Below are 27976 nucleotides of genomic sequence, written 5' to 3'. Positions count from 1 at the left end.
GACAGACCCAAAGGCAAGAGTGGAAACAAATTACAGCATACCTCTGAGGAGGTCATCTGGGAAACAAGGTACCTGCAAGGTAGGCATGAAGTCCATACAGCAAGCAGAGATAGTACTGGAGACAGGCACACCTTGGACATAGTTCAACCAAGAACTGGCTGTCCAGGACTGAGCTTAGCTGGGGGTCCTGGGCCCATGGGCAGGGTGTGTGGATGGGTAGCCCAGGTGAGGATGATTAGGACCATTAAGGCCTTTTAGTGCCCTCATGACTCTGAGAACCAAAAGGGATAAAAAAAACCCAGAAGTCTAAAAGCTTGGGTTTAATATTTAAAAAAAAAAACAAAACAAACAAACAAACAAAAAAAAACAAACAAAAAAAACCAACAAAACAACCAACCCCCCACAAAAATCCAAACTCATCAATATTTTCATTTAGTCCTGCTTGACGCATTAAAATGTAACTGGATTCAAGTAATAGGCTTTGGATCAGAGGGACTGTTTCAGAACCAATTCTTGAGGAGTTTTTTTCATGCTGTAGAGAAACAATCTAAAAATATTTTCTCATTTCAACAAAATCTCAACTTCTGAAAATATTTCTGTTCAACCAAAACAGTGAAATGTCAAATTTACACCAACTTTTAGCTAATACAGCTTAGTGTTTTTTACTCATGGATGGGAGACCTTCCTTTCCTGAATTTATATTATTCTTAAAAGGTAAGTGAAATAACATCTATACTGTTTTTTGAACATGGAATTCAACCCATGTTTGAGCACAAGCTTGTCTCATATCCCACCTACAATCTCCTACTCTGTGATTCAGTGATTGGTGTGTGGGATGAAGTGCATTCTCAGCAAGTTTGTGGACAAAGCCAGATTGAGAGGAGGAGTCAATTTGTTGGAGGGCAGGGCTGCTCATCAGAGGGACCTGGACAGGCTGGAGCAATGAGCTTACAGGAACCTCTTGAAGTTAAATAAAAGCACATGCAGAGCTCTTCATCTAGGGTGGAATAATGCCAGGCAACAGTATAGGCTGGGGGCTAGCTGTCTAGGAAGCAGTTCTGCAGAAAGAAATCTTTGATCCAGGTGGGCAGTAAGTTGAAAATTAACCAGCAGCATGCCTTTGAATGCCAAACACATCCCAGGTCATATTTTTAAAAGTGCAGTCAGCAGACACAGGAAAGTGATCTTTCCCCTCTACTCAGCACTTCCAGGATTTTATCTGGAATGCCATATCCAGTTTTGGGCTCCCCAGTGCAGGAAGGATACTGACATACTAAAGCAAGTCCATCAGAGGCCACCAAGATGTTAAAGTGCTGGAGCACAGGGTTTATAAGGAGAAGCTGAGAGAACTGGGTCTGTTCAGCTTGGAGAAGAGGTGGCTCAGGGGAGATGGTATGGCTTTCTACAACTACCCAGTCAGAGAATACAGAGAAGATGGTGCTATACTCCTCTCAAAGGTGCATAGTCCTCTTTTCCTGGGATAACCCATTCCTGGAAAATTCTGATTAGCTAGTAAGGTGGCTGGGGGGGGTGAGGGGGGGGTGTTTGTTTGTTTGTTTTAGTCAGAAGGGTGGTTAAATACTCAAAAAGAAGTTCTGAAATCTCCATCTTTGGACAAATCTCTGAGCAACCAACCTAATAAGAGCTTCTCTGAGTAGGGGGCTGGATAAGACAACCTCCACAGGTCCCTTCCAACGTAAATAATGGTTGTATGATTCTATGTGTAATACTTTTAATTCGACTATGTGGAAAAAATGACAAACTGATCTGAAGACATAAAAATTAGAGATCTAAAGACATAAGTAAAATGATAATGTGTGAAGACACCATACCTTTACTATTTGCCCTTAAGAAATCTTCGTCAATGTCATATCTGAAGTGACATTCATAATGCAGTTGAAATGCTGAAGCTATGAGTTATGACCTGTGAACCTGATGAAAGAATCTTTCAGCATGAGGCATGTGTATATGTACAATTGTATATATTTTAATTGTTTTACATGCACAGAGAAGTGCACACGTAACAAAGAGAATTTCCAGTCCTTATGTACATACATGTCCATTATTGATGTTTTAAGTATGAAAGTCTAAATACAGCCACAGCAATCTTCAATGCTATGTGATTAAGTCTTAATGCACATACAAGCAAAAAGGACAATTGGAGAATATTAAGAAAAGAGCAGGGCAAGATTCTGACACTGACAGAGCAAAAAGGATATTAAAAATGTGCAGTCTTGAAACACAGATAACAAGGGCTGTTAAACAGGAGACCATCATTATGCTGAAGAATTGAACTGACTTGTAACAAGTATAAAATTATAATGCATCATGGAATGGAATGAGAAAAATACCATTTTCACCTCTCCTCTGTATGTTTTAAGGGAGTTTCTCTTGATCACTGGCTAGATTAACATATTTCTGAGGCTACAAATCATATTTTCACATTAATCAAATGATTCAAATCCCACAATTAATAGTGCTTGTGTTGCATTGCTAATATATTAGCTTAGATTATGAAAACCCTGAAAACAACTATGTACCAGCAAAGTTGCTTGCTTTAGCATTGCAGCCCGAAATCAAAAGTGACACCCAGAAGGTGTCACTTACATGATATGTGTCCCAGTACTAAATAAGTAACAGAACTATTCATGACTTTTTTACATTTTTATTAATCATGAGCATTTGAGTACTCACAGAACTCACAGAAAACGAAGACAATAAAAAGGTAGCATGAGTCTGTTGCTGGACTATTCTAAGGTAAGGGAAAAAAAAACAACCTACAAATAAACAAAAAGCTCAAATGCACATATAGCTGGCATATTTGATAAGGTTTGCAAAATCATACTGAAACTGATCTATTACAAATTGAACTGCAGAAAATTTTGGCAGCTAATGGCTTTTTCAGTTTTAAACAAGGTCAGAAAATGCCCACTTTGTGCTTTAGAGACCAGGGAGATGTGATTCACCAAATTAGCTTCCACACCTAACCTACATTAAGAAATAACAAGAGTTCTCTCAATGACTCACTCAGATATGTACACTAATGTACATATCATATTTGTCATTTTGTATACATGTATTGGATTTTGATTCAAAAATGACTCCTCTATATTATACTGAAATTTTAATAGCAAAACATAATGCATTATGAAAAGGAGCCTAACCTGAATTATTCCACACTTTCCAATGCTTTTTTTTTTTTCCCTACCCATTAAACTACTCAAAGTTCATCTGCAGGTAGTGCAGTTTATACTCTTGCACACTTCAATCTGTAATGGATTATTTCCAGTAAATTGTCCTTTGAAGGAGAGAAAATAAAGACTAACAGTCTTGATAGTGGTGCTGAAAAAGAAAACTGTTCCTTATCATAAATAAGGTGATCAGTACCCTGCTTATATGATAAGTGACCCCAAAGCCTTGAAACTAATTATCTCACAAAACCCAGCTTATAGCTTTGTGTCTACTAACAATAGAATAAAAGTGTTTACTCTTATTTAAGATATATGACAGCTACTAGAGAGCACTTCAGATTAAACAAGGAATTAAATATTTTTACTTCTTACACCTGCAGAACTTTCAAGGTCTCTCTGAATGCAAAGTTCCTTTATGAGATTTGCTATTGTCATGGTTTAACTCCAGCCAGCAACTAAGCACCATGCATCCACTCACTCACTCCCCTCCTCCCATTGGGATGGTGAGGAGAATCAAAAACAAGTAAAACTCATAGGTTGAGATAAGAACAGTTTAATAATTGAAACAAAAATTAAAATATTATTATAATGATAATGGTGATGAAAAGGAAGATAATAAAAAGACAGTGAAATATAACCCAAGAAAGACAAATGATGCGCAATACAATTACTCACCATCTGCTGACCAATGATCAGCCAGTCCCCAAGCAGCAATCCACCCCTCCTGGACAACTCCCCCCAGTTTATATACTGAGCATGATGTTGTATGGTATGGAATATCCCTTTGGCTAGCTCTGGTCAGCTGTCCTGGCCATGCTCCCTCCCAGCTTCTTGTGCACCTGCTCTCTGGCAGAGCATGGGAAACTGAAAAATCCTTAACTTAGGATAAGCACTACTTAGCAACAACTAAAAACATGAGTGTGTTATCAACATTGTTTTCATACTAAATCCAAAACACAACACTGTACCAGCTACTAGGAAGAAAATTGACTCTATCCCAGCCAAAACCAGGACAGCTATTTACCTGGTGCCTAGTTCAGCAGGTAACAAACACACCACAGGTGTTTTGGGTGGAGTAAAAACTGATAGGGAAGAAAGGAGGACAGATCAGAGACAGTTAGCCCTTAAGATCAGACACCTTTGTGAAATCTTCTTGTCTCATCACAAACTTCTTTGTACATGACAGCTTCTAGTTTCTGTGAATTAATTCTCTACCTAGCACTGGAATAACAGTACTTCCCCAAAGTAACGTGGATTGAAAATTTCCATAAAATTTAATAGAAAATAGTTCTTCTTACTTGCCTAAAAAAAGCGCCCAAACCTGAAAGTTACATCCTTTTTCTCAGACTTTCACTTTAAAAACATGTTTTTAATATTTAGGCCCAAGCTGAACAAATTACACCTTCCATAAAGCTTTATGATAGCTTTCCCAAAGCCACTTTTACCTGGCTTTTTCAACAAAATATTATGATGCCTTAATTCTTTACTGAAAGGATAATTTTTTTTTTTACTTTAAAAAATGTTGTATGCCATTAAAAAGTTTTCATTCAAAAAATTAGCACAAACTGAGTTAGCAGAAGGAGCCTTACATACAGTTATAAGATGGCCCTGCATAATTCCTGACACTCTTTGCCTCAGCAAGGTCAAGTAGGGATCTTCATTCATATTTAAATCCCAGATAATATTCAGAGAGAGGGTTTTGCATCATTTTTTCAGATCTAATTAATAACATGTGGACATCTGGGAACAGATTTAGAAGTGCTAAATGTGCAACAGCTGAGAAATTCATGTGCCAGATGAGAGAAGTAGGGAATGGAATACAAGTACTCAGAAGAATAAAAGAGATTTTTCAGTAAAACACTTCACGCTTTGTTTCATCCCACAAATGTGAGAAAGCAGAAAACAGAAATATAGAAAAACAAAGGGAAGATTTAGGTCCTGATCCTCCCCTGACACCTAGAAATGAGGCCAACTATTCTCAGCAAAGGGACAAGTAACAAACAACTACACAACTGCTATGTGAGAGAATAAAAAGCTTAGATTAGGTAGGGAGAGCACAAGGTTTGATTAATATGAAAAATGAGAGCTATTCATAACGAAGTTCAAGTAATGTGTTATTGTGCAGGGATAGATGGGGGTGAGGAAAAATCCATTTTTTAAAATAGTAAAAGAGGAAAACATGGAGTGAAGTCCATCCCATGCTTTCATACATTCATAGCACCCCTTCTTTGATTTATCTAGTCTCTTTACAGAGGCCAAGTTGAGTCACTTTCCTCTGTTTACCAGCCTGCTCACAGTTTACTTTGCAGGTCAAATGAATAGTCCAAACCTTGTGGAGAGCCTTTTCTGACCACCTACCACATGAATGAATTCACACAAGTGAAATAGTACCAGCAGCATTTTGAAAGTGCTGCTGGTATAACATCAAGTTAATTCACAGAGAAAGGAAAGGCTTGCGGTGGTTTTGCAAGAGTGGGAAAAAAAAGTAAGCTTATCTCAGGTTACAGAAATAAAATTAAGCCAGGAACTTTAAAAATACCTCCAAACCTAAGGCTTAAAAATTTGAATCTAATGTAAAAGACAATGATGTCTCTTATTTCAGAGGTGCATGGTTTAATTACATTACTGCCTAGCTACATATACAGACAAGTAAAAGCTATGTGCAGCTCAATAATTTAGATGCACAGCACAAGTGTGAAAGAGCTAGTACTGCATCTCAAAAGAAAAACCACTGTCAAACAAATAGTCGTTTTGTTTCCAGAATTGACAAGGAGGGTCATCTGTTTTTAATGTTCTGTGACTGTGAGCTATACCTGTTCAGAATAAAAATTCCAGTATTGCCATTTTCACATACCCAATAAAATGTTTGGAAATGGATAACAAGCAAAAGTTTGCAGTCGTCGGGTGTCTACAGATGTAAGAACTCAAAGAGTTAATCTGCCAAGATTGCTTTTTATATAAACAGGATAAATTCAGGCATACAGAGGAATGGAATCTCTACAAAATGGAAAAGTATGACTAAAGGGAGAAATTCCATCACCAGACTGGATTGCAAAGAATGAGATGTCAAAAAAGAAGTGAAAAATAAGCATTTAAATGAAAATTGTCACAGGACATGCAAGTCTGGCATAGATTGAGATAAATGATGGTATGTTTATTCAAATAAAATTAACCTGTAAATGGTTTACTGATCATCGCATGAATGTGAAAAGGAAATATTCAGCCCAGTGCAAGAGTATTTATTTATACAACTAATACAATGGAAGGCCAGATCTCTACTAGTGCAGTGATGACAGGTGGTTTCTTTTTCATTCACAATAGCTTCAGTATTGTGATCCACAGTCTTAAACCACTGTAAAGTACAATACATCTTGCTGTTTGGTGTAAATGATCCCTGGTTTTGATCTGAAGTCACAGCTAGTGCCATCTAAAAGTTTCCTCTTTATGGATCTCCATGCCTTTTATGTAGGAAATAGAAAAAGAAACAAAAGACAATTACAGGGAAAAGCAACCACATCCCCAAAGAAGAATAGTTAGCCCCATATACACCAAAGTTACAGCAGAACAGACCAAACACTGTAGAATGCTGTGATGAGTTATGACATTTTTCTAAATTATATCACACCAGAAAGCAGGTATTTCAATATAAGTAATATAGCAGGTGTACTCAAACTAAATAGCTTCATCCAGGGAACAGTTTCAGTTATATTTTATATAACCAACAACAATGCTACCTTTCTTCAAGGAATCTAGTATATTGAAACCCAATAAGCTATAGATGTTAGCAAAATATCAGAAATAAAGTTTTGAACAGAGGGGGACAAGATGCTGAAGTAAAGTAATCCAATAGCATCAGTTAACTCATGATAACAAGATCTGTTGTCATAGTGCTATCTCAGTATTCTCTACTTAAGAAGAAGCTGATGAAGAGGAGAGATGACACAGATGGAAAATAGTGGCAGTCATGTGTTAGTCACTAGAATTTCTTCCTTTATGAGCTACAGGTATGTTTGATAAGGAGAGAAAGGGAGTCTTTCATACCTTTAAGTCACTATTCCTTCCATCACAGTACTAATTCTGTTTCTCAGTATGTATTTTCTCAGTAGAACATGATACGATACTTTATCAAAATCTTTCCTTCGCCCAGTTTTACTATGAAGTCTGTGCCTTATGTAATTCTTAACACTGTGGCTGAAACTATGTTTCCTGAGAGTATGATTTTTAAACGCCTTGAGAAGGCTAAAACAGCCTTTCTATGTCTAAGAGTTTGTTTCTGTACAGTATTTGCAAAAAGATATTTCTGTGTATTTATTTGCCCACATGGAAAAGAGTTCTTATTTTTCTAAAGATCCTTTTCCAAATTCAAATCACAGCAGTATTTTATCAGATGAAATACATGATTGCAGAGACTTTCCTAGTTTAAGTCATAAAGCTATAAACCAATCTATTTATTTGTTGAGGCATAAACGATGTTCACACAGTTTTCCATTGAAAATTACTGAAATGCTAATATACTTCAAAATAAAAAGTAAAATCTTAGATGTTAGAGAAAACAATGGAGGAAAAACAATTCTGTTGCATACCTGTCACGGTTTAAGCCCAGCCAGTAACAAAGCACCACACAGCCACTCACTCACTCCTCTCCCCTGTGGGATGAGGAGGAGAAAATACAAAGAAACGCTCATGGGTCCAGACAAGGACAGGGAGGGATCACTCCCCACTTATGGTCACGGGCAAAAGACAGGCTCAGCTTAGGGAAGAAACAAAATCAATTTAATTTACTACCAATCAAATCAAAACAAGGATACTGAGAAGTAAACCCAAACCCTAGAACACCTTCCCCCCCCTCCCTCCTTCCCGGCTCAGCCCCACTCCTGGTTCTCTCTCCCTCCTCCCCCCGGGGCGCAGGGGAACAGGGGGTGGGGGTTGGGGTCAGCTCCACACACCTTGTCTCTGCCGCTCCTTCCTCCTCAGGGGCAGGAGGACTCCTCACACTCTTCCCCTGCTCCACCGTGGGGTCCCTCCCACGGGAGACAGTCCTTCACCAACTTCTCCAGCATGGATCCTTCTCACAGGCTGCAGTCCTTCATGAACTGCTCCAGCATGGGTCCTTTCCACAGGCCGATCTTCAGTCACAGCCTGCTCCAGTGCGGGCTTTCCCATGGAGTCACGGCCACCTTGGGGGGCATCCATACCCTTGCTCTGGCGTGGGCTCCTCCCTCCCTGGGCTGCAGGTGGGCCTCCGCTCCCCCGCTCCCCCCCACAGTCTGGGGGACACAGCCTGCCGTCTCACCAGGGCTGCAGGGGCATCCCCTCCTCCAGCGCTCCTCCTCCCCTCCTTCCTCACTGACCTCGGTGTCTGCAGAGGGGTTCCTCTCACATCCCAATCCCCCCAACTCACTGCCGGTTCCCCTTCTTAAATCTGTTCTCCCAGAGGTGCTGCCACCGTCACTGATGGGCTCGGCCTGGGCCAGAGGTGGGTCCGACTTGGAGCCACAGAAGCTTCTGGCAGCTTCTCACAGCAGCCACCCCTGCAGCCCCTCCCCTGCTACCAAAAAACCCCACCACATGAACCCAAAACAGTACCATAAGTTCATGGTAGTGTGTGGTTTTGCTAACTTTTCTGTGTAGCTCACTCTCCCAAACTGATCTTTCAAACTGAATTCATAGTTCCATAAACACTTTAAGCCAGCACTGCCTTTGAGAGATGCAGTTCTTTACTCCCTGTGCTCCATCATACCCTACCCTTTCTGTTTTTCATCAGAGTAGGAAACTGATTACAAATAACTTTTTTCATCTGTGGTAGTTTCATTTGGAGCTATTCCTCAGCTCATCTTAATGACAGTTTGCAAAGACACAAGGGACATAGCAGGAAAGGTTAGGAATGCTCATTCCATTGGTTGCAGTGTTGTTTTATAGTACCTTAAAATACATGGAAACTACTTTCTTAGATGTATAGTCACATTGAAGGAACACCTTGGAGTTGTGTAAGACATACACAAGCAAAGATTTGCTGTATTGAACCATGAAGAATAAGTACAAAGAGCTAAAGTTTGGGGATAGACTATTTCAGTTTAAAACAAGTGCAGCGTTGAAACCAATCCCAAAAAGTGCCACTGCCTTCTGAAAGATACTGAAGACTTGAAATGCCATTTTAAATTATAAGAGGACCATTTAAAAAGCACTCCACACCATTAGGTTCTGACCCTGTGCCTTTAAGAAGGTGTCAAAAGCCTACTGCAGTGGGACTGTGAATAGTGGGGCTTTTTATTTCTGCTTCCTTCACCCCACAGCCAAGGACTGTCAGATCACATTCAGGGGTAAGTATCACAAAATTCTCCCTTAAATAAAGGGGACAAGTCCTTAGTATCTAGCCTTCCAGACATTAGTAAGTCCAGACACTGTAGAATTTTGATGATATTAATATATCATTTGCAGAACTTTAGATTGTGTGCCATTCTAGCAAAAAGGGAAAAAGTGAACTGAGAAGGGGAGTAGAAAAGATAAATGAGCCAAGGTCATGAAGTAGCTATGCTAGGTCAGAGGACTGAGTGATAGAAAAAAAATTTGGATTGGACAAGGCAATATGAATGTGAAGCTAAAAGTAATTCATCAGATTAAGAAGTGTTTGTAGAACACCATGGAAACTACTGTGATACTGAAATTACAGGCAGAGCAGAAGAAACAAATAAATACTACCTGCAACAGTGAGGTCAAAAGATGATTTTGTGGAGACACTTACCTTCATCCTTATGGCCCACTTCATGCTTTGTTAGGGGCAAATTCTGATCTACAACCTCTGCTATTGCACATTTAAGAGGTGAAGGAGAGCATAAGAGTGCAGATTAATTTGACCCTTTGTGTTTTCCTTTCTGTGAGGTGAAAATACATTATCTCTGAAAACTGTTTAAATCCAGTGCTGCAATTGCTTAATCAAAAAAGCTTTTTCCTCTGATGAACTAGTTGTTAGAAGCAATACTTCCAAACAGTCAAGAGAAAAATGGAGTCAAATGCTTCTGTAGTGATGTTAATCCTTGGCTCCCACACTATGTCCCTACATTAAAGTGCCTCGCAACTAATTACAGTGTGCAACCCCCACAGCAGACCTGAGGCATTAGGAATGTTTAGAATTCTGTTCTGGGTCTCTCATTAGGTGATGTGCTTCTGCTGTCTGCATCACCACCCTATGTAGCTATTCAAAAGCTACAGCCTTGTCATTACAAAGGCATGTACTATTAGGCATAATACAGAACTATTATACAATTCTGCGTATTTTTGGCACAAATGCTTGTCTACAAGAACATTGAAAAAATACTACACTCCCAAGAAGAAAAAAAAGCGTGTCTGTCTAGACAGGATTCTGCTAGGCTCTTCCTTGAATGTAGGAAGGAGTAATCAACTGTCTTCTCCAAGTTGGAGCATCCTAAAACTCCCAGCGTTGATGGCTTAGGTGTTTGGACTGGTGACCAATGTCAGAGGCAGCTCTAACTCTACCTGTTGTTCTCCTCTGCTTGTGTTAACACCACGGGTCTTGAAAGAAAATGGAGAATACTTCTACTCTGGCAGTGTTGCACTAGCATAGAGGGGGAGGGGAGGTGACAGTTCTTGTTTGTCCTTACAACTTGAGTTCCTTCTCAGGATCTTATACTAAAAATGTTGAGCACAATAGATATTATTTTAAAAAAAACAAAGATTATTGCCTCCTAATATTCATAATAAACACAAAGAACATTCCATTTCTGTCTACACACTGAGTTAGAAGCAATGCTAAATTAGCTTTATCATTTTTATTGTGTTGTGGGCTGCCTAAGAGCCAGTGTCACAAGCCAACACCCCACTGTGCTAGGCATGATACAAACAATGAACAAAGAAGACTGCCTTGGTGCCAAAGAATGTTTCAGCTGAACATTGTAGTTTAGAGCAAAGGAAACAGGAGCCAAATCTAAAGTTCACCTATACCAGTGAGCAATATCTGAGCTAGTTCCCATGCTCCTTCTGTATGTTCTGTTTTATCTTTCTTTCGGTTTTCAGCTTTGCAGTGCACCTTGTCATTTCACAGCAGAGTCACAGTGATCTGAAGAAATGTGAATACAAGCAGAAAAAAATCCTTGGCAATGCCTGTTTTTGTCATATTAATTTTTTTTCAAATTAACCGCAAGATTAAAAATAAAGTTCAGAGGAAGAAAAAGGTCCCCACCAAAACAGAGTCTTTAGTGATTTTTCACGTATCTGGCAACAATTAGCAAGTTATATTAAAGTAATTAGGAATTGCCACAATGCTCATCTCCTACTCATTTTTTTGAGTATGCAAGCTCCAGAACTCTGCACCATTGCTCTGAAAGATGTTTATGTGCTTACACAATATCTGACATCAATGAAACCAGCACAAAAGAATTCAAGTGGGCCTGGAACGACACTGACTAAACATCTCACGGTCAAGTGTGGATGGTGGACTATGAAGAAAGGACAGCAGTTATTGCTATATACTCTAAGCAGGTCACTTGTGCTCTGCAGCCTTCAGCAGGGATTCTGTGTCTCTCAAACTTAGAAACAGCTATGAACAAGGACAATGTAGAGAATGAAGTGTATTTACCCATATTGACAAACCGTGTATATTTTTAAGGCAGGCATGAGATCTGTGTATCATTTTAAGTGTAATCTGTGGTATACCTATACTGTTAGAACTGCACTACTTCTCATGGAGTTAGTTATGATATACTACGGTTTATGTGGAAGGAAAACCAAGCTGTCTGTTATTAAAAATATATTCAGTATTCTGGTTTGGGGCAGTAGGGCTGGGATTTTTTTGTTGTTTTAATTTGGTTTTAAGATGCATACATAACTACTAGTCATAGTAATCACTGGACAGGTCACTATCCCTAATTTTCTGAGTAAGAAACCAAAAATGTGAATGAAATCTTCATAAACCAGGCCTAGGGGTGAGGTATAACATCAATGGTTAGCTGCCACCAGGAATGCTGGTTCTGGTTTTTCCTCAGATTTCCAAAGGATGCTCTTCCTTCTCCCTGTAAGCCATGCCATTAACCTGACCTCCAGTGCACTGGTTCAGGGAACCAAACTGACAGAAACCAAGCCCAAATCTAAAGTAGAGCTGGCAGAAGGAGAGGAGTAGGAATGTACATTAGATTTGCAGCCAAACCTGTGTTTACACACACAGTGTCAGGGAACAGCATGAGCTGGGCTGCTCCCCAGGGGCATTGGGAGTAGAGAGGGACCACGAACCAGGACAGCACAGAGCTGGTGAGCAGAGAAACAGCTCCTGTCAAGAGTCCAGTGATCATCAGGTAAAAGTAAGGTAGCAAGTCAGGTTAGTGGTCCAACCAGAAAATGCAGACAACAGTTCAGAGACAGGAATGGGTTTAGGCACTCCTATGGCATTACTGGAGCAGGGACTGATTGTGATGGGCTGGGCTGAAATGGGATCAGGGCCATGGGCAGGGTTGGGGGGAGCCCTGGGGAAGCTGGACAGGGATGGTCAGGCTTGGAAATGCCCTGACATGTATGAGCAGTGGATGTTTCTTTTCAAACTTTAGTTTTGGAAAAGTTACAGCTCAGAACCTTTTCACAGTGGATGAAAAAGAAAAAAAAAAGAGCAAATTGTGTGATCTTTCATGTTTGTTTTTTTTTTAAATCTCAACCTCCGTAATTCATTTGTTGACTTTGGATAATCACTTGTATTGATTTGAAAGACAGTATCCTCAAACATTGATATTGTATCCCCTGTTAGGCATCTACACTTTCTTCTTAAGTATTTCACATATAGATCTGGCTGTATCAGTGATTTGCTTGAACCCATGCTCCCCTTCCTCTCATACATTTTTTAAAGCTATTTAGTACATAGAATTGCACCACAAATTCAGGATTTGGAACTGTCCAGGGAATATAGGACCATTCCTCTGGAGAATATGAAATAGTTCACGACAGGGCTGATTCTAAGGACAACCCTTTATTGTTTAAAAAAAATTTAAGAAAAACCACAACTTTTTCACAGTACCTTTGCTATGCTTGTACTGAAAATGCATTTCTGATTTCCTGTGGCTACTGACTGAAGGAACATTCCAATACTGTGCAGGAGATAATAAGGTGCAAGTTAAAATGAAATGGAGAGACCAAAAGCATTTTACAGATAATGCCTTGATCTGCAGTTTTACTACTCTGAAAGATGTCACCAATTATATACTTTTTGATGTAATGGAATTATATAATTTTGATTTAATGGAATAGTTCCCAAACCATGAAACAGGTATACAGACATTGACCTTCACATATACTCAGACTGTCCCTTGTCTAGAGAAACAAGCCACCAGGTTGGCATAACATAGTGTCTTCAAGATATTGGTGGCAGCTCAAAGGTCTTGGCAACCCTTTCAAAATATGTGAGAAAAAAAATAATGCATTTTAATTTAAACTTTCATAGATTTTTTAAAATCTTTTTTTCCCCACCCTATTTCAGAAAGATGCAAACTCCCAAAAATTCATTTTTCTGTATGCCATTATATTCACTATGTTTCTTAAAAGCTTCCCACTTATATGCCCTGAATCTCTGATGCACACTGGGTGATGTTTCTGAGGCACATCCAAAGTATTTTGCCTTTATACCATTTTAGTTTTTCCCCACTTGTGGAATAGGAAATATTGTTGAAGCATACCTCCAATTATAATCTAATGTAACAAATCAAGGGCTAGTTTAAACAGATTGTTTGGGTACAATATACAGGACAGCTGTAGCAGTGCACTGCATCCTGTATGTTGCTTTACTTTGCTTCTCCAAAAGGCAAATAACCTGCATAGCTCTGTATTGCAGCAGCTAGAATGCTTTTGGAGTTCATGCTAACTACACTGAGCATCTGCTCAGCAGCACTCTGGCACTGGCCAGGATCTTCATAACAATATTTTCAAGTCTAGAGAAATTTGTATCTCATGTTGCTGAAATAGTTCATTTATCTTTTTGAGGGCATAAATTTTAGCTAGGCCATGTCAGCCAGAACAAAGATGTTATGTTCCCTCTTTTTTAATTCATCCATTTAAGGTACATAAAAGAAGAAGAGAACACAATCTCAAGATTCTTCCTTCAGTTTTGTTGATTCTTACCATTTTTTTCACAAATATAATAACATTTGATATTTTTCACAAAGTCCAGTGCTTGAAGAAAACCAACTACATGAAAATCTCAGCTTTCATGAAAAGTGTATTTCCAGTTCTCATAAAAGAGCTCAAAGACATGAAAAGGATGTACCAATTCAGAAAATGAAGATGAATGATTCAGAAGCCAGAAGGAAAATATAAATCAATAATCCAATAAATCAAATATTTTTACTCTTCAAATTTATAAGTGGTGTCATGACTGTGTATAAAGGATACATAATTTAAAAAAAAAAAAAGTGTAGTAAAGGCAATGGTGCTGCTAATTATCCCAAAAGACATAAGCTCACCAAAATTAATAGGAAAGGTATAAATGATAGGTTAAATACTTGGATGAAGTCATGTTTTCCTCATGTGATACCTGTTATCCCTATACTTTGTCACTAGCCCACTCCACTCTTTTCCTTCCAGTATTTCTGGGAATCATTTTGGGAAAGATTTACTGACTATCATCACAGTGACTGAAATTGAAGTTCCTCAGAAATTCATAAACAGTTTGGCTTCCAACATGACTTAGCCCATAAAGCTCAGTGCCTAATATACGTCTGAAATATAGTTAAATTACTGCTCAATGTTTTTTTAAATTGCTTTTAAATAATGTTTCCATTATCCAATAGAATCAGCCTTTAAAGAAAAATGACATGAAATGCTTGAAAAATAAATACCTTTTTAAAAAGGACACAATTCCTCCAAACTAGCTTTGAGTACTTCTATGAGAATCTTTGGTCAACTTTTAGAGGAAAAAAACCCTAAACATTCAAATTTCTCTTAAAGAACAAAAGCAGGCAATTTTTTCAGTTTCCTGTTTTTCTGCCAGTGTTTCACAGAGCTCTGATCTGAAGCATAAACATTAGTCTAGTAGAACTTATAGGAAGATTAATAGCTAATGATTATTCCTTCCCACTGCCTTGTTAGATAAAATTTTCCATCAAGTGAAATATTTCTACTTTTAAGGAAAAATAAATTCTCATCCTCTCTTTGTAGTAATTTTGATGAAGGACAAAAATATCAAGGAACAGGAGTAGAATAAATTGCCTGTTCTGGTCAAATGAAACCAAACCCACATATCAAACACTTCATTTCTAAAATTATATTTAAGTGTATAAATAAATTTGCTGATAGCCAAAGATCAGGAGTGCAGTCAACGCCTCTGTTCTCACCACCTCGCAGTCCCAATTTCTCTTTTAGAGTTTCATGTCCTACTGAAGTGGCTACAACTATTCTCTTAACTAGAACTGTCCATTCTTCCAACATTCTCTGTAAGAGATCCTTGCAAGCTTTCTAAGTTTTAGTTTAATTAATGTTTTAATAGTCTAATAGGTAAAATTATTTGCTTAGTACAGAAAAGCCCCAAATGAATAACACAGTTAAAAGCATTATTCAAAAGTTTCCTACTATCTACCACTTTTCTCCACTCTTACACCCACCCTTCCAATGTCCTGGGTCCTTAGGTTGATAATTGAATCTTCTTTAAGCGGAAGGAAGGAGGGGTTACAGCAAGTTGTCAGCATCCTGAGGATGTTGCCATGAGGAAGATGATGTTCAGGGTGGCTTTCTTTTTCCTCAGCCTTGGGTACCTGTTGTGGTTTAAGGCCAGCCAGCAACCCCCCACAGTGGGTGACGAGCAGAAGATATAAAGAAAAGCTCATGGGTTGAGACAAGGACAGGGAGGGATCATTCACCAATTATGGTCATGGGCAAAAAACAGGCTCAATGTCAGAAAAAAAATAATCAATTTAGTTTACTACAAATCAAATCAAAACAAGGACAATGGGAAGTAAAACAAAACCTTAGAACACCTTCCCCCACCCCTCCCTCCTTCCTGGCTCAAGTCCACCTCCAGTTCTCTCTCCCTTCCCCCCCCAGTGGCACAGGGGGATGGGGAATGGGAGTTGGGGTCAGTTCATCACACCTTGTCTCTGCTGCTCCTTCCTCCTCAGGGGTAGGACTCCTCACACTCTTCCCCTGCTCCAGCATGGGGTCCCTCCCATGAGCTGCAGTCCTTCACAGACCACTCCAGCATGGGTCCTTTCTGCAGCCTCCAGTCCTTCAGGCACTGGCTGCTCCAGCACGGGCTTTCCCATGGAGTCACGGCCATCTTCAGAAGCATCCAACTGCTCCAGCATGGGCTCCTTCCCGGGCTGCAGGTGGGCATCTGCTCCCCCGCTCCCCCCACGGTCTGGGGGACACAGCCTGCCGTCTCACCAGGGCTGCAGGGGCATCCCCTCCTCCGGTGCACCTCCTCCCCGCCTTCCTCACTGACCTCGGTGTCTGCAGAGGGGTTCCTCTCACAATCCAACATCCTCCCCCAGTGTATGTTCCCCTTCTTAAATAAATTATCCCAGAGGTGCTACCACCGTCACTGACGGGCTCGGCCTGCGCCAGAGGTGGGTCCGACTTGGAGCCGAGGAAGCTTCTGGCACCTTCTCACAGAAGCCACCCCTGTAGCCCCCCACCCCTGCCACCAAACCCCTGCCATACAAACCCAAAACAGTACCTCTGAGGCTATTATATGTTTCCTTATCACAGCTTGCTTCCTTCTCACTGGTTCCTAGATAAAGTTTAAAAGTTACACAAGAGCCACCCCCAGTTTTATTTGACAGAAAGGGCGATTTTTTTTTTTGCTGTGCCATGACTCCCCTAGTCAGTCAGATTTGACCACAGGAGGCATTCACAGAGCTTCAGCTCAAGCAGGTAAGACAGTGGTCACTTGGCCAGCAGCCCGTTTTTCAGACAAGCCTAAACCAGCTCAGGCCAAGGCAAGCCCAGACCAGCCCTGAGACAATGCATTGTCAGGTCTGTACAAAGCCTGTGGGCTTCTACTAGTAATGTAGGTCCTGGGCTACAGATGTAGTTCTCCTAAATGGCTGAACTACTTGGTTGAATATTTTGAAGGCAAAGAATCAGGAAAATAACATCAAACAGTAACAATTAAGATCGGAAAGTTTCAATGAGCAACTGAATTTCAGGTCCTTTATGGAGAAGTTTAAAAAGACTTCAAATCACAAAAGCTTTGATGTGTAGTTCTTTGAACTTTCCTGCATCCAGAAGAAGACACAAAGACAACCAGATCTCAATAACCTGTTTATCTGAACACAACAATAGCACACTAAAATAAGAGTTATGTGTTATTTAAATGTGTTTAAAGGTATAATAAATACTCGTAACTGCAGCATGTAACAGACTGAAAAACTTAGAAACAAATCCGTCTTCTGCCCATTATATCTTTTCTTCCATTCCAGTAATTCTGAGTAGTTTTCTTGATTGAAACAAACTCCATTGATGAATCTCTATAAAAAACTTATTTTGGTCACCTGAGACTCAGCTTTGAGTCTGTTTCTTGTTTCAGGCAGGCAGACTCCCTCTTCTGTTTGGCATCTCTCGATGTCTACATGCACTACATATTTCTCTCTTTCACTCCCTATGCACTGGTCTCCTAGACCAAGCATGATTACATGCTGCCAAAAAAGAAGCCATTTTCCTCTTTCTTCAGCAAACAACACGAGGTTAACAGCTTCCTACTTGCTGTCTACAGCTGCTTTCTCTTTATTAGCAGAAACAATGCATAGTACTCATACAGCAAAGGAGACATAAACAAATTATGCTCATACATCTCAGGAAGGTGGGTGTTAATATAAAGTTAATATAAATAGGAAAACAAAATTAAAGTCACATTGCTTGACAAGATCTGTAAGGCCAGTTACTGGAACAGTAATACTTGTAGCAGCTGAGCAATACCAATACTGAGCCTGCCATGGTACGTCTATACCATTCCCTTTGAACTTGTTCATACCTCATTAACTTTTGCAGTGCTCAATGGGCTCTTTATCCTGGTTTCAGCTAGAAACTCTAACTGGGTTAGAGTTAACTGTCTTCCTAGTAGCTGGTGCAGTGCTATGTTTTGAGTTCAGTACAAGAAGAATGTTGATAACACACTGATGTTTTCAGTTGTTGCTCAGTAGTGTTTAGACTACAGTCAAGGATTTTTCAGCTTCTCATGCCCAGCCAGGGCACCTGACCCAAACTGGCCAACGGTGTATTCCATACCATGGGACGTCCCACCTAGTTTAGGAACTGGGAATGGGGGGGGGGGAAGGGTTTTGCCGCTCGGGGACTGGCTGGGTGTCGGTCGGCGGGTGGTGAGCAATTGCCCTGCGCATCATTTGTACATTTCAATCCTTTTATTACTACTGTTGTCATTTTATTAGTGTTATCGTTATCATTATTAGTTTCTTCTTTTCTGTTCTAGTAAACCGTTCTTATCTCAACCCCCGAGTTTTACTTCTTTTCCCGATTTCCTCCCCCATCCCACTGGGTGGGGGGGAGTGAGTGAGTGGCTGCGTGGTGCTTAGTTGCTGGCTGGGGTTAAACCACGACACTCTTCAAGCAGGGAAATTCAGGATTAAGAAATGTTTACAGGTTTAAGTCTCACATCCTTAAATTCATATGTATTATACAGTTAATGTGTCAGATATAAGGTATTATCACTTTTGCATTATATACCTCTTTTCACAATTATTGTTTCCAGAAAGAAGCTTGAATATATATATTTCCAAAACTTTAATCCCAATAACTAAGGCTAAAAGTTGTCCACTCCTCTTTTAATGAAAGTGCCAGAAATCCTATGTAAGACTTAGACATATAAAAATTTTATCAGAATTCTAAGTTTGGAGCACTTTGAAAAAGCAGAATCAGTAAAGTGCAATGATCTTTTTCGCAGCAACGTATGAGCTTTCTCCTCTTATTCCCCTTACAAGACTTAATTTCACAATATGAAAATGACAGAACACAGTTTGGACAACTTGTGTGGAGAACTTGGGAGAGGAAATTATGCAAACATCTTATTACAAAATAAGTATTTAGGGTTTAGATTCTGAAGGTATTCAGTAACATTTTCTTGTCATTTATTTCTTATGGTTTGGAGGGTTGGTTGGTTTGTTTGAACAGAGTTCACCAGTAGTGATTAATCTTCCTTATTAATTCCTTTGGATAATCCTCCAGTTTTATTACCTAACTCCAATACTTCAGTACCTGCTAAGTGTAATTTCTAGTACAGTTTAGTGGCCTGTCTTTTAACCACCTGTAATGACTGTTAAGCAGGCTTGTAGCTGAAGGCCCAGTTTTAGGTTACTTACAGGACAGCAGCTGCCTAATTCATAATACTGATGAGGAACAACAAAATACCTATTTTGTTGTTTTGCCTATTTTTCCTATTTTGAAGCACTGGAAAGACAGGACTGGTGTTACCAGGATCCTACCAAAAATGAGACTGAAATGTATGAGTTGACAGCTACTGTTAAGAGCATATTTCCAGTCTTCCACATCGGGCAATCTGAGCTACATTTCCCATCACTAGCCTTTCCTTTTACCTATTTTCTTCCTGCTGTAAGAGTGTCTCATTTCAGCTTTTCATCTTGGGGAGCCAAGTTTCAATTTTGCCTTAATTGGTGAGAAGTCCTGAGCTTATTCAGAGAATGTCTTCCTGTCCCTGACATGAGTTCAAGGATAAAGTTTTTTTGCTTACCATCAAGAAATTTAGTTGGACAAAACCAGATAATGCTTGGATATGCATACCATCTGCATGAGACTTTCTGAAAGGGAACGAGGCCAAAAATAGGGAGTTAGCAATACATTTTTCTCTTTTTCTGTCTTTTTTCAATAACTACAAGAGGTTGAAAACTTGTCTATCAGTTGATTTGTCAATAATGCTGTGAAAGCTCTTTCCAGGAGCATAGAAGCTACTATCTAAGCCATAAAACAAGGATTAAATAGGGATTCAGAGACCAGATTATAAACTATTTGTGATCATGTCAAGTTCCAGTAGACATAATGCAAAACACATGCATATAGTCTAAAAGATGACCAAGCCATGAGCATATTTATGAGGAGACTGACTGATTAAAAAAAAGTCCTAATGTTTAGTCAGCAAAATATAATGTTTATTTTATTAGAAATATAACCTTTTATGTAATGCTTATAATTAAAAATTTAAGGACTTTCAAAATTCAAAAAATAAGGACTTTTTTTTCTTTAAGGAGCACTCTACACATAAAACTGTACCCATGCCTATTGCCACCAGACAAGTATTATGATGTTCAATGGTTTGAAATCTAACCTACCAGCAATACTGGCAGCAGTAGTGAACAATTTAGATCATACAATTTCAGCTTACAAGCAAAATCTTCAGTTCATTCATCACTTTACTCTTTTTCAAGAGAAAAAAATACTTGTAATTTGGGAATGCAGCTTTTGAAAAATTATATAAGATTTCTAGTGTATAAATCTAGTCTGACAGTGATAACAAATATCCTATTCTGGTATTTAAATTGAATTTGAATGCATCCGTACGCTGTCTTTTCCTCTCTGTCTCTCAAATATAATCCTTAAATTTCTGACTTTCCAGAACAAATAATTAAATAAATAAATAAAACCCCTTAAAGTAACATTTGGTAATTAGCATTTAATGTCCATGAGTCATACACTGGAGGTCTGGCATTCCAGTCTCCTTTGATTTGTTCAATCACAGGAGAAGTTGCAATGAATTAAAATCATTACTTAGTATATGTTATTGGTCCAGTTAATCAAAAAAATATATATTTGTAGTAATTTCAGCAATTCTTTTGTTACATCATAATGAAGTCAAGTAACTTCTCAGGTCATTTGGCCTCTTGCTATTTGATTTGAAAATAGAAAAAAAAAAGTTTTTAATTAAAGAGTTATTAAAATGTGGATACTCTATTTTTGTCTGAAATGTCAATTATGATCACCATGTACTGAAAATATAGCTAAGACGTGTTTACCTACATTTCTGGAGGAAGCAAAGTTGTTTCTTTGCTTGTAATTTATGTTATAAGCTTTATTTTGGGGTCATTCAACAAATAGTGTAAATTCCAGTATCTGTGTAACTTTGTTAACAGAGTGGTGTTAGCAGAGCATGTGAGTAATAGAGTATTGCAAGCATGAACATTACAAGTCCAGTGGCAGTAGATATTAATATGCATAGTGAGACTGTTAGTTTTCTAAACATGTCTTCCCCCAGTGTAATTTCTTATGGGTAGAAAGCAGATGCACTCCTTATTTTGTTTGTAAAGCAATAACTTCTTTTCATATATGAATAGATTTAACTCACAGCCAAGGTTTTAGGCATTAGATTGGCTACTTTACAATTCCAGATGTGAGTGTAAGACAGATTTCTACAAAACCCTCTTAACACAACAAACATTTTTTTCAGCAAACATGTTTGTGACTTATTTACAATTACATTGCAATACAATATGCAATAGCTGAGTTGTTACTGCTCAAAGTAACAAAAATAATCCATATAGATAATTAACTTTTATCAGAAATTTTGTTAAAAACAATATTTAATATGGGGCTTAGAGAATAACTAAGAAAAAACTCAGCTGCAATTAGAAAGGTTTCCTACTTATATGAGTTTATTGAACACAGAACAGAATATAATTTGTGTTTGTGTGGAACTCCAGGTAACACTGACCAAAGCTAAAAGGGACAAGGACAGTATAAACCTCTATAAGTCTAGACAAGTGGGAGAATTCTAATAACTTGGGAGATCATAAAACTTTACAGAAAAATGAAAATGCATATTGAAATTCAAATTCCTTTCTTTTCCCATTGAGTAGCCAAGCATAAAATATGTAGGAAACTTTTTGTTTTAACCTGAAACACCAAGTAAAACTATGAAAATATAGAAAATAATTATTTATTTTAGTCATTACTGTAATATTTTACCATACACCCTACCTAACTCTCTAATAGCCTGTTAATTCAAAAATAATATAAATGATCTTTCAGATTAGGGAAGAATTATTTAATTTAAAGCAAAACCAAATTCAAATAAATTTTGTCATTATATTTTCCTGACCACCGACAGATTTTCCAAATAAAATATAGGCACAATGCTGGAATATCATGTTACTAAACAGTTGTAATAGTTCAAGATTTTATAATACCCATAAAATTTTATTAAGTGTTATCTTGTCTCTTTTATTACTCCATAGTTTTTAAAATCTATTTTGACAACTCATTTTCATAGTAACAGGGAATCTAGAATATGGCTTTGAGTTTCAAATCAGATATAGACAGAAGATGTTAAGTATCTCGTATTTCCAGTACACAATGATAAGCAAACACAAGCTAACATTTTACACCAATATTTCAATACACAGTTAATCCTAAAATGTTCTAAAAATCTTAACTCTTCATTTTCTTCATCAGTTATTAAATATATTCTAATTAGTATTCCTAGGGATTACTGCAAGACACTTGACATATGCAAAATAACACTGTTCTATCAGATTGATAGAAATTCTAGCTGCACAGAAGTTAGCACACGTTAGAATTTATTGCCACAAAGTTTTCAGCCAACTCCCATTATATCCAATGTCAACATCAGAATATGAAAGGATATCATTCAGCATCTTCTTGACAAATGTGTGCTGATTCCATACAGTTACTTACCAAACACTACTAGAATTCTTTCTTACAGGATTTTTGTGCCTTTTTTTTTTCCAGATTTCTTTTCTGCCCAGCTGCTCACACTGTAAATAGAATATGTGCAGATCATTAAATGGGTACTAAAATTGCTTCAAATTTTCTCATGAAACAATGAGGTTGGACTTGCCAAGAGTAGCAATGGAGGTCCTTATGAAACTATTCTCCTGCCACCCAGATTAATAAGATTGTCTGCTCCCCTGAAAACTAAGGGATCATTGAAGCTGTGAATATTTCTCAGTGCACCTCACAGGCCATAATTATAGGGAACTCTGTAAAACTGAGAACAGTCAATCAGAGTTCTACTATTTTCTCTTTGGTGAGGATTCAGTACTTCATTTATTCCCATTATTATACATATCTGAGAAAACTGATAGAATTCCAAAAAATCCTTTATCATCTTTTTTTCCAATCGGAAAAATAAATCTGCATTGTAAAGAGACCAATTCTATTCAGAATTACTCATTTTCTCTTTATTCTGTTATCATAAACTTTCTAAATCTAGTTGATTAGGTAATGCATGATAATTAGTGGTAAATTCCTGGCCTCAGCTGTATTACAGGGCAGAATTTCCAGGTGTCAAACATGCCCCCTGAATATCCCTACAGAATCTCGAGTTTATGACCAGGTAAAACTCATGTTCAAATTTATGGCACTTAGGCATTTGGTTGTAAAAGACCACTTCCTCCCTCTTTAGATGGGGAGAAGTGTAAGGTATGAACTCTACTGATCAAAGCTGTTTCCCATGTTTGAATATTGAGTGACAGATATATGATAGTCTGTAACTCAAACAGATTATTTTCTATCTATGCTGTGACTGGCATAAGGAAGACCTACATTTAGAATTTGAAGTTGTCTGTAATTGAAGTTGTGTCATTTAAAATGTATCGTAACTCCCAGATTGCTTTAATAATTACTTTTTTTGTGGTTTGGTACCATGAAGTTCAACACTTTCTAATTATTCACGGAGTTCAGCACAGGGAAAATGAAAAGCAGGCAGGAAAGAGAAATTCTTGTAGTCCTATGTTATATTACTCATTTCAATTCTTCATTTGTTATACCTACCATTCTGGAATATGTGACAATTCTTTTGTTCTTTCCACAGTTTTTCTGCTCACAATAGAAGGTATTCTTACTAATTGTATCTAGAGAGAAAAAAAAAAAAGAAAGCAAGAAAGAAAAGGGGGGAAGCAAACCACATTCTTTTCTTACAGATTCAATATGTAAGTATAGCACAGTCACTACTAATTACCTTGCTAACAACATTTTGGTAGCGTTCAGGCAACTCTGGTGGAGCTGAATAAACACTTTAACAGCATGATGAAAGAAAGAGCTAACCCAAGTTGGACTGATATAACCATAACATTTACAAATGAACTGAGTATATGGAAAAAATATATCATGCTGAGTTTAGGTAGATTTATTGCACATGACATTCAGTGATTAATGAAAGACTTGCTTCTGGCCTTTGTAGAACAGATGCACAAGGAGAATATATAGAGACTATGCCTCATGTTGTGAACAAACACAATTACTATTCTTACAGTTGAGCATTATCTACTTATGGTGGCTTTCCATAGATGTTATAAAGAAGAGAAGAAAAGCTAGTTCTATTACCTCGTTTTGCTGGTCACATGTAGAGGTAAAGTTTATTTTTCAGAGTGGTTTATATTTCTCAGGCATTTTTGAGTCCTCAGAGTTCAAAATTATTCTAGAAAATTTTGTGGGAATTGCTAGTCCAATTTGCTTTGATTTGATTTCAGATCAATAGCAGATAATGTAACAGAAACATTTAGTGTCACAGGTATACTTAACAAAATGTAAAATAAGCAGGAAATTTCAAAGGCAAAAGTAAAAAGCTCTGAGAAGGTAAGGTCTGAGAAACCTATCTGATCTCTCTGCAAATGGATGTAGAGGTCATAATTCGTTACCATAAAAAGTCCATCTTTATCTTCTAATAATTCTTGACATTATTATTTTTCATAACTTTGATATCAGTTTTATTCTCATCATGCCTTTTTAGTCAATATTGAAATTTCTTTTAAAATTTTATTTGGGATCTGTGAATGATGGAGGATTTTTAAGAATAAAAGCACTGAATCCCATTTTGAATTTATGGCTTGTATGTGTTATTGTCACATCCCAGTTTCTCAGGACAATGACTCAGGTTTGCTGATTCCCAGGTCGAGATTAAGGTGAAATGACACCAGGGATCCTTAACTCACAAAACTCAACTTTTATAAGTTCACAAGAATTGGCATGAAATTATGTCAGTAAACTGTGTAACATGCTAACTGTACATCACCAAACATATACTAAAGGCCTTGCTTACTTGGGGATTAGTTCAGGAAACTGTTTGAGAAGAGAAGGGAGGTGTAGAAAAAGAAATGGAAAAAGGAACATGAAATGTATCAGGAGAGCCCTCCCGTTGAGTCACGAGGTTCAGAGAGACCCCCTTGCTTTCTAGACTCCTTCTCAGAGAAGAGCCCAGGGGCGGCTGGATCCACTCCTAGTCCCAGACTTGGTTAATGGTTTTATGTCTAAAGGGATGAGGTGTAGGGATTGGGGGCGGGGGAGGGAGCAGACCGGGGAGGAGAAGGGAAAGATTTCACTGGTCCTGGTTCCAGCGCTGGTCCAGTTAGCCCAGGGGTCCATTTCCTGTGGGTGTGCTCACGTGGGGCTTCAGTTTGTGTCCTTTTATCATCTCCTTGCCCCTCCTTCAGGCGGGCACTCAAATTCATTAGGCTAATTAGGTGTCATGCACGGTTTATGCTTTCAGAACCTTCAGGAAATGGGTTGGTGGGCTTGGAGGTCATTTGGGAGTAACTTCTCCTTCCCTGCAGGCATGACCGTTGTTTGATCTTTGGCCATACCTGGTGAGCTGCCCTGCTCAGTGTATCAGAACAGAGAACTGCGCATCCTCTGGCATGGCCTCCCTGTCCTGTTGATGATGTCCTGTGCTGATCTGTGCTGGTTGGCTTCTTTTCACTTGTGGTTCCTTGCTACACAGGGTTTGTTGTCACTAGGCAGAACTTGCCCCATCACAATGTTTGAGACATTAACTCTTTCTGTCTCTCACAGTTATTGTCCCAAACAACGAGTAAAGAGAAATTACCTGGATATAAATGCTCTTTCTTATGTATGTAAGCCCTGAATGTGGCAAATCTGTTATGTTAGATTACAAGTTTTTGGATTTCACATTTTTATTTGCTTTCTGTTCTTTAGCCAATTACATAATCCCTGTAAACATTTGCACTCAAAATACACATATATGTATTCACTCTCAGCTTTGATTTACTGATGTATTTTGGTTTTGAATTTTTTTAGGCTTTTTAAATAACATAGCACGGGTGGATAGTTCAGTGAAAAAGTCAGTTTCTGCTGATTTCCTTAGAAACTACCCAAACCTAAGAAATGGCATGTAATTATAATTTCTGTTTGATATATGAAATAATCTCTAGCAAAACTCATTGCAAAATCAGGCTTTCCAATTGGAGATCCTGGATTAACATCTTGAATTTTAAGAGGCTGCACTGGCAGCTTCTGTTTTATCTTTTCCATTCTGCCATTGTAATGTCTGCAAAACACCATGCTTCTTCAGTCTAGTTGTCGAGCTTCACAACCCACTGTGCAATTCCTAACATCCTAATTCTCTCCTCCTCTGCTTTCTCAAACTATAGAAAAATGAGAGCATTTGAAAATAATTTAGTTGTTTGGATCTTTATTCCCTTTCCATTTTAAAGTAATCTAATTTACAAAAGGAACATTTTGTTTTCTTCAGTTTTGGTTGATTGATTTATTTATCATTTACAGTCTTCATTTAATGAGCTTTATTTATTTATTTATTTATTTATATCTGCAAGGAAAAAAAAAGCTATAACCTTTTTTAGTCTGTTTTATCTTTTAATGAAGGCTTTGATTTCTTCAGGCTTTTGGCGGCCCAGTTTCACCATAGCCAGCAAATCATTCACATTTCCCAATTAAGACTTTACAAGCATAAAATAAGAGTTAAATCAACCAGTCTTGTCACTATGCTTAAAATGGATGTGTTTAGTAAACTGAGCTTTATCTCCTACCTTCTTTCAACATTCTGGCATAACATACCAAAAACGTAGAAATTGCTTTGGTTTTAATAAATACCCATGAAAAAGATCTGATCAACAAATCCCTGATCAACAAATCCCTTTTAGCTGATGACCAAATTCCTGACACAAGACTGAGGTGATATTTCAGGCTTCTGATGGCTAAACAGAATCCAGGTCATCACCTTCAATTTTGGAGTCTACAGGCACATTCAAATAACTTATCTACCGTATCAAATACATGCACAGTGGACAAGAGCTGTTTTGGGACTCAATCCAATTTAATTCTTCAGCAGGAAAACAATAAGCTTGGTGGAACACACTCTGCATTGAATTTCTAAACAGGCCATTGCTTTTAGATAAGGAGAAAAGAACAGAATTTATAAAACATAAGGGAGTCCCCAGTGAACAACTGGTTGTAAGAAAGATGAGCCATACTGTCATCCAACTTCTGCATTGGCTTCTTCCATTCTGAACTGCTGAAAATGACCCAAGAGCAGATACCTGAATTGTGTCACTTTCTGCTTCCTGGGCTGTTGGGTGACTTCGTGACACACCTCTTTAAGAGTCAGCAAAGAAACCTTTCCTTTTCAGACTCATAGTTTCTTGGGGAAGTTATTTTATTGTGTAAAAATTTTGCCTGAGAAATAAAGCATTTTCTGTTCAGAAAAAAGGACAAAAAACTTTTTTGCAATTAGTCTTTAGTGTTTTATTTTAAACTAAGATGATATTAAGAAGGCAAAGCCCAGCTAAAACTCAGACTGTGCTATACAGACTCAGAGTTATACAGAGTTCATATAAGCTATAAAATGCACAAAGCCCTGTAATTATCACAATATGTTAATTTTAAGTTTGCCATGCTTCAGGAACCTAGATTCAACTTCAGACATACTCTGTGGTTTCTAAAACTGCGATTATTTTGAGAACTGTTAGAAAAGGTTGAAATCGATTTATAATGTAGCTCAAGATTAATCAGAAGTTACATTTTGATTTTAATCAGCAGAAGAGTCTACCTCAAGATACTATCAC

The sequence above is a fragment of the Buteo buteo genome, chromosome 1 (genome assembly GCF_964188355.1).
Source record: "Buteo buteo chromosome 1, bButBut1.hap1.1, whole genome shotgun sequence".
NCBI classification, from domain to species: domain Eukaryota; kingdom Metazoa; phylum Chordata; class Aves; order Accipitriformes; family Accipitridae; genus Buteo; species Buteo buteo.
Note: the sequence above shows the minus strand (reverse complement) of the source record.